General features: G+C 42.6%; 1 protein-coding gene across 3 annotated transcripts in view; it reads left to right on the top strand.

The window, feature by feature from the left end:
- The first annotated feature begins 6,849 nt into the window (after positions 1–6,849).
- Positions 6,850–10,992, top strand: part of ARMC2 (armadillo repeat containing 2) — a 103,692-nt gene continuing 99,549 nt past the window's right edge. The window contains exon 1 of one of the 3 annotated variants that reach the window (XM_081045196.1): positions 6,850–7,131. The gene's annotated coding sequence lies outside the window, so the exon portion shown is untranslated. The remainder of the gene's footprint in view (positions 7,132–10,992) is intronic. The other 2 variants (XM_081045194.1, XM_081045195.1) reach the window with 2 other exon arrangements.

Genomic DNA, 10,992 nt, shown 5'->3' with positions numbered 1-10,992 from the left:
CATGAGATTTTAAATTTTTTCCCTATTTTGCACCCTTGGTAGAAAATACTGCATACCCTATTTATGTAATACACTTTATCTGAATAGCATAAAGAATTGTATGACTATTCTAACCCCAATGAACATGTGTGCTGAACATCATTAGCTCTTAAAGATATTGGTATTAGAAGCCCAGATACTTTCAGTTAGATTTGGGACCTGCTAGGATTCCTTTTGTCTGAATATTTAAATCTGAAGCTGGACTCTACATTTCCTGATCACTCAACAGTACATAAGTATATTGTTTTAAAAAGACAAACAAACTGGATTTGAGAGCCCCCAGAAGCGGCAAACTAAGTGGCCTGGATGCCCTCTCCAACCCCACAGGTCTCCAGGTTAGTTAGGGGTTCCTTTTCCAGGTAACTCACAGTTGTCATTATCACCAACAGAATCAGAAGGCCTGTCTCTCCTGTAGCCTCAAAACCTGGGTGTCACAGCCCCCGAGGGCTGCCCAGTTCTATGGGGTTGCACCTGTACACAGGTGTTATTAGCACAGCACAGGAGTCTTGAGGAACAAACTACGGATGGGTCAGGTTCTTCTCTCCCACTGTACTCTCTCTATCAGTGCTTCCTCAGGCCTTCCATCTCCGACCATCCTTTCTCCAGGGCCGTGGCCAGCCAGGCCACACCTGGAACCTCACTATCTGGCTCTTACAACCGAGCCACCTCCAAAATCTCTAACCCTCAGCCTCCTCTCTTTCGACATCATTCTCCCATAGAATTCTAGAGCTTGGCTATATATTGAGGGTCATTTAGTCCAACCTCCACATCTCACAATTACAGCTATTAATTGACATACTCCCAGGCACACAGTTAGAGTGGCAGAAGCAGCATGTGAGTTAAGGTCTCCTGACTTCCAGTCCAGAACTCTTTCTACCGTAATACACTCTCACTTCCCTCCTGCAAACCACCTCATCTGCTGTAGGCTTTTGTGCGGCCTGTGTCCCCCAGCCTCTCCCAAACCTCACAGACCAGCACACCCTCCCCTGCCATTACTTCCCCATCATCCTAGGCCTGTAGCCTGCCCCTTCGGACTTTATCCTCTGGGCCATCCCCTGTCCTGGTCATCCTCATTCATACTATCTCTACTCTTCTTCCTGGACCACAGGGCATTGCACAGAAAGCTACAAAAGTGTCCTGACTAGATCCACCATGAACTTGACCAATGGAAAACCGGAGGCAGGAGGGAAGGGGTCGACACATTTCATCTTCTTTTCTGCCCTAGGGAATCCTCCATGGTAAGTTCCTCCTTGCAGTCTTCCCAGGACCACATAAATCCTTGCGGAGTGTCCAGGCTTTCTCAGGGTGAGGGACCAACCATCTGAAAGCCAAGGCACAGAGGTGGGCAGATGCAGGGATTGTCCAGGGAATGGCAATGTCAGTTTGGCTGGGCACATGGTGTGTGTAAGAACATGACCTCCCGAGTCAAACCAGCTGGGTTTGAATCCTAGATTCACCATTTTTACCTGGGCAACTGAAGAAACTAAACCTCTATTTCCTTGCGTGCAAAATGAAGATGATAGTAATACTTTAGGGTTGAAAGATTTACTCATTTAGAGTCACCAAAGCACTTAGCACAGGGGCTGTCATAACCCCCAAGTAAAACCTAGTTATTACAATAAGATAGAAGTCCAGGCTACTGTAGTACAGATCAGAGAGGACCTGGGATTGAATTAGATGGTCAGCGGGCAGACATGAGAGATGGTAAGCAGGATGGACACATCTAAGACTGGGATCTATGACAGTCACTTTGGTTGCTGATACAGGGTGGACTTGGAGCAGGACGAGAATGAGTTGGACAGCAGATACCAAAAGTGCCCAAGGTGGTAGGGGCACAGGAAGGAGGGACATCGAGGACAGCATCATGAGTCTGAGACTCATGCCTAGGTCGTACATAATTAGAGTCCTCTCTATTCCTTCTGCTCTGAAAGCCAGGGCTTCTTTTTACATCTCTGTTCCCTGTTAGGTCCTGGCTGAGTCCCTCAGAGTGGGGAGCTCTGGCCTTCACTAGGGTTGGGGTTCCCTAGGCTGCATGCTGCACATTACAGCATTTTCCCAGCTCTAAAACACACTGAACCCATTCCCCTGCGTGCCCCTCCTCCACAACTGAATCAGAACATCTGGGTGAGTGCTGAACAGAGACGGTTTTTGAAGCTCTCTGGATGATTCTAATGGCAAGCATGACTGATCAGAAGTGAAACCAGAGACCATGGCCTTAGGTCAGTTAGCACCAAACTAAGCACCCTGCCTCAGCATTACTCTTTCGGTTCTCCTGTTCTAGTCAGAACAAGCAACCTTCAAAGTCTCTTGAATATCAGGAGGCAGCGTTCATTAGTTCACTCAGATCCCTGTGGCAAGCATCATCAGCATTTGCCCAACAGCCATTGCCTCTCAGCTGAACAGAGTCCGGTTTGATTTTAGATGTGCTCTGAGAAGATGGGCTCCTCCCCCAAACTGCAGGGGGTGAAACTTGATTGATCTAAATCAATCATAGTAATAGTAATCCCATTCACTCTGGCAGGGACTGGGCATTGCGTCACAGTTCTGGCCAATGAGATGTAAGGAGAACACAGCTGAGGGGCTTCTGGGAAATTGTTTCCTTTTCCCTATAAAGAGATGTATATGCCCCTTCTCTGTCTCCCCTGCTTTGAAATACTGTCATGTAAGGATGCACAGCTCTGCTGCCACAGCCATCTTGTGACCACGTGGGGAGGCGTGACTGACACTCTTTAAGGCCATCCCTGAACTGCAGGACGAACCCTGTAACAGCCCACTTTGAGATTTATTGTTAAACAAAACAATAAATGTCCTTGGTATGTAAGCTACTTTTGATGGGCTATCCTATTGTTTGCAGCCAACATCTTCCAAAAGACGCAAGCATACTCACTTAGTAATGTCTCACATGTGAAGTTGACAAGGAATAGGGTTTTAATAGTGTCTTTCCACATACAGGAGGTACCTAAGGAGTTTTTGATGAAGCAATTCATAGTTAAGACTCCCATTGACTCAGTCCCTGAAAACTAGAACCGTCTCCTCACCAATGAAACACCAGGGAGTTAGAGACTCTTTGTAATCAACTGGTAATTAAGTGGGCCCTCATTCATCAGCTTCCCTAGCAACACTTTACTGCTCCTGGAGAATCGAGGCCCAGGGTGATGGAGGTGTTTGTTGTAGGGATAAAGCGTTTACAGGCAAAGTAATACTTAAGGTACACAGGTAACCGCTGAGCTCAATTAAATAAAGAATTTTCACGTAATTTTTTTCAGCTAATCAGTTTTAGGACTCTTCCATAGTCTTATGTCTATCCAGTTCCAGGAAGTTAGTTAATTTTCATTGCATTGTAAATTTCCAACACGTTGTACTTGTGCCTTTTTTATGCAGATTGCATAGGCTATCAATTTGATGAACTCCTTGCAGGGATTATGTGATAAATATAATTAAAGGACCGAGATCCCATATTTACAAAAGCAGAAAGCGTCTTCAAGTGAGTATTAGAATTCTAAATTGGTGATTTTTTTCTATGCCAGAAGCAGTTTTTTTCCTCTGTGAGTCACGCCTCTGTTATGGTTATAAAAATCATTGGGGAAGTTGTGAGCACTAAAGAAGTATTTATTTAAACTGTATCTTTTCAACAATATATCTAATATATAAATCAAGATAAACTATGGATATTAAATATGAGGTGTGTGTGTGATGTCAACTGTAATATGAACTATAAAATCCGCTGGGAGAGCATGTGCATAAAAGTATCTATGAGTTCACCATTTTGTTGCATTTTTGCATCTTACAGTGTGTAAGATCATGTCATTACCCATTCTACCATCTGTAGAATTCTCACCTTAACTCAAAATCCAGAAATCCAGCAGGCATTTTCAAGTGAATGTAAAGATTCTTAAGTTCTTCCTGATCCTCGTAACCCCACACAGGATGGACCCCGAGATAAGCCAGGGGAGGAAATTCAGAGACTATTTTAGCAGTGGTCTAGGAAGTACCTTTCAATGCTGTGAATGAGAGGTCTCTTTCTGAAAAACTGTATTTATACATGTACAATGGCAGACGGCACACTGGACTTGGGCATCAAAAACACCGGGTCTCAGATCACTGTACTACCTGTGTGATTGTGGACAGATCATTGTCCTCTCTACACCTCAGTTTTTTTCAGTCTCAAATTGGGATAACAACCCCTGAATTAACCACCTCTCAAGCTTATTGTAAACTCCAAACAAAACAATAAAAATGAAATGCTCCAAATGAAGGCAATTTGGAAACTGTTAAGTGCTTTATAAATGTCAGCTACTTACAATTAATATTTTGTTTTCCTATTTAATTTCCCGAACGTATAAGAAATGTCAACAATTTTGTTTCTGAAATAATTCCACTTACAAGCTTAACTATATCAAATTCTGTTAAGTAGCCATTAGGTAACCATGGAGGAACAACCAGGTCAATATAATAGGCCACCACTATGATAGCCTCAATATTTTCCCACATCGTGTCCTTCAGTGAAGTAAACTGGGCAGCTTTAGTGCTTTAAATAATTGCTTCCTATATTTCTGCCCTTGTCATTCTTTTCAATTGTTCCAACTTGGCTGTCAGACATTTCCTGGCTGACTGAGCTGGCTAGATTCAGGTTCCAGTAGTGTACTTACGAGGTCTATTTTAGACCAAGATCCTAGGGTGCGAGAACATAGTTAGTAACTGGCTGTACAACAGGTATTTAAACTGAAGTTTCAACTGTGATAGTAATTGTATAATCATCAGATCCAAAGTGAGGGTGAGGCAAAGTCTCTGCATGGCAAGTTACAAAGAAACATAGACTCCTTGAACCTGAGGGCCTGAGGCTAATCATAAGGAGTCAGAGAGTGAAGTGGAAGGATATAATAGGACATATCTTTGGAGAGAAGCTATCTCCATCTCAAACCCAGTGAGAGGGGCTTCCCAAGGGAGCTTCCAGAGACTGTAGTGAGTGGTCCACACACTCCTGGGAAAGCTAAAGCTCCACATGACTGCATGGAGGGGGCTGCCTGGGGATCAGCCTACACTCTCAGAATTCTGGGGCAAGATATGTGTGAGGTTTCCCTTGGACAAAATATAAGGTCATCTTGGGACCCACTTAAAGGGGCTAGATTGAACCCTGAATTTCTAGGGCAGGGAAGGAGTAGAATAGTGCTGCATCCCAGGAAAGACCCACATCAGTTGCTTTAACCATAGGCCAGGCACAGCACACTCAAAGCCAATCAACTTCAGGAAGAGCTCCTGGCTTCTCCTCTCCCCATTTCCTCCTGCCCACTTCCCCCATGATAGGTGGTCTTAAGTAGCCACTAGTAATGGGGGAGTGGTGAGCCTACGCCACTGCTTCCCTGCTGGGAAAGTCAACTACAGACCTTAAGCTGGAACTGGGGAGAGACAGCCTAAGCCTTATTGTCACATGAAGTTTGATACATTTGTCTTGTACCCACCATTCTAATTTTGGAATGAAGCTGTGGTTGAGACTTAGTTACTATAGGACTATCAGTTTTCTAAAAATGAGCAGAAAATACAAGGACTCTAACCAACTTTCCATCTGGGGGAAAATGAAGTTGCATTTTGATCACACTCACAAGTTGTGAATTCAAAATACTAGTTATGGTTTTATATTAAATGGGCAAAGGTCCCTTTTCACAATGGAGTCCAGTAGCCAGTAAAAGGGACTTGATGATAATTCATGTTGAATCACTGGAAAAAGATTTCAACCCTGAATAACACAAATACTTTGTTTCAGGCCCGCAAATTATCCAATCAACTAATAAATATTTACTGTTATGTGTAAAATCCTGTTGAGTACTTTGAATATGGACATTTCTTTAGTTCACGTTAGTTGTATTTCCCACCTAACATGATACCTTAACACAGAAGCATTTTCAAAAGCATTTTCAATCTAATTGTTCTAATTATTCTTTACCATATACTTAGCACCGAGGGATGTGGCATTTTTCCAATGTTGACAACAACACTTCAGCTGAAAAATCCCCATGTTTATAAACTGTGGTGCAAACCTGAGCGGAGAGTGATTATGGTCTCACTTGTATTTAACACTGTAAAGTGTTGCTCAATGGTCCAATAGGAGACAACATAATTTAAACCAGAAACATGTAAGTGGGGTTCCTTTTTGCCAATCAACTATGATAACGCAGTAAAAAACGAAAAATTATTGCCCAGGGGAGGTTTAGACTTGAATCTAGCCTGTCACTCACTAGCCCTCACGGCCCTCCTTTGTCTCCTGTGAATGGGAATTTCAAGCTGGCTACCTCAGAGTGGCAGGGATGCTCAAAGAGATAACATACAGTGCAATACCCTTTGCAAACCCTAAAGTGCTGCACAAATGTAAGGGCTCAATAATAACAGTTTTAACATTTCGTTGATTCCATGTGCATAACATTTTACGACTATTTGCTCATTCCATCTTCGCAATCACCGCAAGACCTACTAGGTACTACTATTTCCCTCCATTTTACAGACTGAGAGATTAAGCAGCTATAGTGTTCGAGATATTATATAGCGCCGCAACTTGAACCCGTAAATCCTTTAATCTCTAAGCACTAAGCAGCCGTCCTTAATGGTATTTAATAGAGGCGCTGAGCTCTCAGAGGGGTTCAATAAATGTGGTTCGGTAAATTGCTATTTTAAAAGTAGATGCCTTCCACCGCAGGCCGACCACGCGAAGGCCGCTCCACTTCTCTCATCACCAGATGCTCGTTCCTGGCCTCCAGCCCTCGCCCAGGCTCCTCCCACTCCCACCTCTGCATTTCTACGCATGCGTGTGGGACAGGCGCAGGCCCAGTGGCCGAGCCGCCGGAGAAACGCCCCGCCCCGCCCGGCCCCGCCCGGCCCCGCCCCGCCTTCCGCTGGGCGGCCTCCACTGCCTCCGGAAAACTGGAAAATGAGCTGAGCCTCCGCTGCTGTTACTGTCTCCAGCGCTAATCACAGGTGCTTTGGGTCTGGCCAGAAGCCCCCTTCCCTGCGCCCACTTCCAGCTCATTCCCTGGCCCGCTCCTCCGGTTCGCCCAGCAGCGAGCGACCTGGCTCTGCAAGTAGGCGGCCGGAGCGGCCGAGGTAGGTAGTTTGTGTACGGTTACCATGGAGACGATGGCGGGCCTGGCTGAGCTGGCGGGCCAGCAGGGTGAAGATGCTGCTGTGCTTCGCTCTGGCCTGGACAGGTGGCGGAGGGGGCGTTGTTGGCAGTGGGCGAGCCACTGTCCGCGCGGCAGGGGAGGCGACCCCCGCCGGTTCACAGAGGACCCCCCCGGCTCTCCTTGCCGTCCCCGGATGGGGGGGAGAGGCGGTGAGAGTGCTGCGCGTGCTCTCGGGGTTGGGCCGCCCTTCTTCATATCTATACACTGAGCATTCAGCCAAGTGCGTGGTGTTTCATAGAAACTCATCAATATGTGTTGGATGAGAGAATGGTAGACTTAAGGGGCTTTGTCTAGGCAGACAGTGACCCGGCCAAAGTAATACAAATTGTATCTGGGCTCTTCTAGGCAACAGATAGAGCCTTAATAAATAAATAAGTGTATACGTGTAACCGTATAGTTAAAATATATCGTATGTATATATAATGCTTTTTATCATCCATTTCCATGAGTATCACAGCAGGTCTTGCATCTCACCCTGATTTAGAATTACTGTAACTTAGTAGAAAAGCAGTTACCCTTCTATTTGTTTTGTATCCTGTTTTGTGAGTCTATTAAATTTTGATTACTTGTTGATTTAGCATAGCTGATATTCAATAAAATACTTACTAAAATTATGTTTTTATAAAGGAAAACACTCCTCATTTAAATTTTAAAACATATAGAATATATGAAAACACTGAACAAATGCCATTCCCTTTCTTTTGTCATTTCTTTTTTTTAAATGCAGTTTTACATTCATGGGAGAAATTTTTCTTGTACCCTCTTATTGCATAGCATTTGGACAGTAGTTAACGTTTTTTAAGGGCCAGGCACCATGCCAAAGCACTTTACATGAATTATGTCATTTCATTCTCAAAACAATTCTTTGAGGCAATTACTATTATTACTCCTATTTTATAGATGAGGAAACTGAGGCTTAGAGATGTTAGAAGTCTTGCCCTAGGTACACAGCTGTGAATTGTCAGAGTATTTGAATCCTTACTCTAGCATCTAAGCACTTAACCACTGCCTCTTTAGATACTCATATTAACACAAAAGTAGTTCAAAATCATGGTAAGGGTTTTGAGTATTTAATCTGCAGGGAAAAGAGTATGGAGATGGCCAGCTTTTCACCTGCATTGATAATGCAGTGTTGCATTTAACAAGAAGCCTCTGGTTCAGGTGACTAGTAGCAGCAAAGGTGAAGACAGGTCTTCATAATTAGGTATAAACTTATAAATGATGACTCAGAACTTTTCCCCCAACCAATAAGAAATGTTTTGTGTAAAATGGTCTCCAGTTGCTAATTTCCTAATGCAATGGTGTTTATCTGCCAGAGGTCCTGTGGACAACAAACTCAGGACAGTGATGAAAGATGGAACTCAGCTGCTTTCTTCTTTCCCTCCAAAGTCTAATTCTCTTGTTTCCTTTTAAAATTTCCCCTTGCTCTCCTACCCCTAGGTTTGCATACCCAGTGTCACCTCTGCCCCCTTCCTGTCCTCTTAGATGCCAAATCTTATTGGTTCTTCTGCTCTTGGAGCACCTCTCTGGTTCTCATCTCTCTTTTTACCTGTATTTCACTTTCATTCCTATATCTTGGGCTTTCAGTACCTCATCCACTGATCACAACATTTATTAAGTTTTACTCCACGCATCGTGACTCAAAGTGAAGGCAAGAGAGGAAAAGGGGGCTGCATTTGATCTCATCTGACCACATGGCCTCAAGAATCAGATGTCATTTGAAATGAAGTCCTACTGTGTTTCTCCGAAAATAAGACCTAGCTGGACCATCAGCTCTAATGCTTCTTTTGGAGCAATAAATTTTTTAAATTAAAGTTTATTGGGGTGACAATTGCTAGTAAAGTTACATAGATTTCAGGTGTACAATTCTGTATTACATCATCTATAAATCCCATTGTGTGTTCACCACCCAGAGTCAGTTCTCCTTCCATCACCATATATTTGATCCCCCTTACCCTCATCTCCTTCCCCCACCCCCCTTACCCTCTGGTAACCACTAAACTATTGTCTGTGTCTATGAGTTTTTGTTTCTCATTTGTTAGTTTTGTTCTTTTGTTGCTTTTGGTTTATATACCACATATCAGTGAAATCATATGTGGTTCTCTGCTTTTTCTGTTTGACTTATTTCGCTTAGCATTATAATCTCAAGATCCATCCATGTTGTCATAAATGGTCCTATTTCATCTTTTCTTATCGACGAATAGTATTCCATTGTGTATATATACCCCAACTTCTGTATCCATTCATCGGTCGAACGACGACATTTTCGTTGTTTCCATATCTTGGCCACTGTAACTAAAGTTGCAATGAACATTGGAGCAGATGTATCTTTATGGATAAATATTTTCAGATTTTTTTGGGTAGATACCCAGGAGAGGGATTGCTGGGTATTATGCTAATTTTATTCATAATTTTTTGAGGAACCTCCACACTGCCTTCCATAATGGCTGCACCAGTCTGCATTCCCACCAACAGTGTATGAGGGTTCCTTTTACTCCACAGCCTCTCCAACACTTGTTACTATTTGTCTTGTTGATGATAGCCATTCTGACTGGGGTGAGGTGATATCTCATTGTGGTTTTCATTTACATTTCTCTGATGATTAGTGATGTTGAGCATTTTTTCATGTGTCTATTTGCCATTTGTATGTCTTCTTTGGAGAGATGTCTCTTCAGGTCCTCTGCCCATTTTTAAATTGGGTTGTTTGTTTTTTGGTTGTTGAGTTGTATGAGTTCCTTGTATATTTTGGATATTAGCCCCTTATTGGAGGCGTTGTTTGCAAAAATCTTCTCCCATTCAGTTGATTGCCTCTGTTTTGTTGGTGGTTTCTTTTGCTGTGCAGAAGCTTTTAAGTTTGATATAGTCCCATTCATTTATTTTAGCTTTAAATTCCCTTGCCTTTGGAGTCAAATTCATAAAATGCTCTTTGAACCCAAGGTCCATAAGTTTAGTACCTATGTCTTCTTCCATGCAGTTTATTGTTTTAGGTCTTATGCTGAAGTCTTTGATCCATTTTGAATTAATTTTGGTACATGGTGACAGCAGTCCAGTTTCATTCTTTGGCACGTGGCTTTCCAGTTCTCCCAGCACCATTTATTGAAGAGGCTGTTTTTTCTCCATTGTATGTTTTTTGCTTCTTTGTCAAAAATTATCTGTTCATACTTATGTGGTTTTATTTCTGAGTTCTCAATTCTATTCCATTGGTCTACGTATCTGTTTTTCGGCCAATACCATACTGTTTTGATTACTGTTGCCCTGTAGTACAAGCTAAAGTCAGGGAGTGCGATATCTCCAGCATTGTTCTTGTTTCTTAAGATTGCTTTGGCTATTCGGGGTCTTTTGTGGTTCCAAATAAATCTGATGATTTTTTGTTCTATGTCTTTAAAAAATGCCATTGGATTTTGATGGGGATCACATTAAATCTGTATATGGCTTTGGGTAATATGGCCATTTTAACTATGTTAATTCTTCCAATCCATGAGCATGGAATGTCTTTCCATGTCTTTGTATCTTCTTCAATTTCTTTTAAAAGTGTCTTGTAGTTTTCAGCATATAGGTCCTTCACATCCTTGGTTAACTTTATTCCTAGATATTTTATTCTTTTTGCTGTAATTGGAAAAGGAATTGTTTTTTTAATTTCTTTTTCTGAGATTTCATTGTTAGTATATAGGAATGCAATGGACTTTTGTATGTTGATTTTGTAGCCAGCAACTTTTTACTGTATTCGTTGATTGTTTCTAATAGCTTTTTGGTGGAGTCTTTAGGGTTTTCTATATATAGC

The sequence above is a fragment of the Rhinolophus hipposideros genome, assembly GCF_964194185.1.
Source record: "Rhinolophus hipposideros genome assembly, chromosome: 3".
NCBI lineage: Eukaryota > Metazoa > Chordata > Mammalia > Chiroptera > Rhinolophidae > Rhinolophus > Rhinolophus hipposideros.
Note: the sequence above shows the minus strand (reverse complement) of the source record. Positions and strands in the feature narration are given on the sequence as shown.